The sequence below is a fragment of the Orycteropus afer genome, unplaced genomic scaffold (genome assembly GCF_000298275.1).
Source record: "Orycteropus afer afer isolate SDZICR_OR568_19922 unplaced genomic scaffold, OryAfe1.0 scaffold00271, whole genome shotgun sequence".
Taxonomy (NCBI): Eukaryota; Metazoa; Chordata; class Mammalia; order Tubulidentata; family Orycteropodidae; genus Orycteropus; species Orycteropus afer.
This window is the reverse complement of record NW_006921858.1, coordinates 1,236,992-1,238,668: the sequence shown is the minus strand read 5'-3', so window position 1 is coordinate 1,238,668 and position 1,677 is coordinate 1,236,992. Positions and strand designations below refer to the sequence as shown.

At 42.9% G+C, this 1,677-nt stretch overlaps 1 protein-coding gene across 1 annotated transcript in view; it reads left to right on the top strand.

Annotated features, from left to right (window-relative positions):
• The window catches only part of VIPR2 (vasoactive intestinal peptide receptor 2), a 356,746-nt gene that overhangs the window by 47,351 nt on the left and 307,718 nt on the right, over positions 1-1,677 (top strand). The window lies entirely within an intron of this gene.

The following is a 1,677-nucleotide window of genomic DNA, read 5'->3' as shown; positions in this document are numbered from 1 at the left end:
CCAATTCTGCATCCTTTCCTTCAAGGCTCAGGGGTCCAAGATTATCTTCTGTGTCTGTGTTAATTGGTTCCCTTTTCTTTGTTGAAGAGGGTCTGTGCAATCCTTCTGCCTAGTCCGCCATCTTGCCCCGCCTCTCCCATTCTATCTTTTTTAAAGATGGTTAAATCTGAGTCTCAGAAGAATCTGGACAATCTCGATCAGTACAGGACAGGAGCCAGAAGGCTTCAGAGCTGTGGCTCTGTGACTATAACTGCACATTAATGGGAAGAATTGCCAAGTAGAGTTAAGAGCATCCAGAGCTATCAGGTGCAAAAAGGATGGTAAGGACTGCCACTGTGCTTAGCTGCCTTTAGCAATTTTTATCTAGGTTTAGTCTTTTCCTAAGAAATTGCAGAGGCAGTTAGTATAAAGCTGAAGCCCTCTTCTTCAAGGAATAAAAATAAGTGAGCTATGTGGAAGCACAGGAGGGCAAGCTACTTTCGAGATGTGCTCACAGCTTCTAAAAATAGATCCCAATCGGAGCACATTTTCTCTCCTGACAACCTCAGTGCCTTGTGCCCAGCCAGGCTCTAGCTTTATTTGATGTTACCTTCGTCTTGTGACTGTAAGGAGCCGGAGGAGTCTCCTTCCTCAGAAACCAGCTGTGCCAACTTCTAAGGCCTGAGCTAGAACTGGGCTTTCCTTTCCCTGCCTCTCTGAGTAGGGCCCTGCCAGACGTCAGACTCACATGCAGGTGGGCTCACTTAGACCTGAGTGAGCCAGGGCCTCATTTCTGAAAGGGATACATGATTCCATGTAGTTCTAAGCATGCTTATGCCAGGCATGGCTGGGCCGGTACAGAAATTTGTTGCCTCCCATTCTCATCTTAATAAGCAGAGTTCCAGCATGTCTTCTTCTTTTCTATATGTTGGAAAATCTGTATAATCAATATGTTGAGAGTTACAATAAGCTGACCACCTAGATTCAACAATTTCTATAATTTTCCCTTATTTGCTTTACTCATATGTTTACATAGGTCCCTGTGTGGTATCAGTGGTTAATACTGGGCTACAGTAAGCAGAAAGATTGGTAGTTTAAACCCACCCAGAGGCACCTTGGAAGACAGGTCTGATGATCTGCTTCTGAAAGATCACAGCCACACAAACCCTATGGAGCAGTTCTACTATGCACACGTGATGTCACCATGAGTGAGAATCCACTCAATGATAACTGGTTTGTTTTGCTTTTTACATATGTTTATAGATTGTATAATACTTTTTGTGGAACCACTTCTACGTAGTTGCAGACACAGTGATCCCTCATTCATACACTTTAGTTTTCATCTCCTAAAAGTAAGGATATTTCCTACATAACCACAATACCATGATGACATCAAGGAAATTAACAATAATCTCTTATTTTTCCTAGGTATCTGGTATCTCATCCATATTTGGATTTTCCCAGTTTTGCTGAAATGCCTTTGTAGCCTTTTTTTTTTTTTTTCTTTTTAAGGCTCTAAATTTTGTTGTTGTTGTTATATGCCATCGAGTTGGCCCTGACTCATAGTGACCCCTCCTTGGGTTCCCAAGGAAGTATCACTACAGAAGTAGGATTGCCCAACCTTCCTTCTGAGGAGTGGCTGATGGGTTTGAACCTCCAGCCTTCTGGTTAGCAGTCAAGTGCCTTAGGCACTATGCT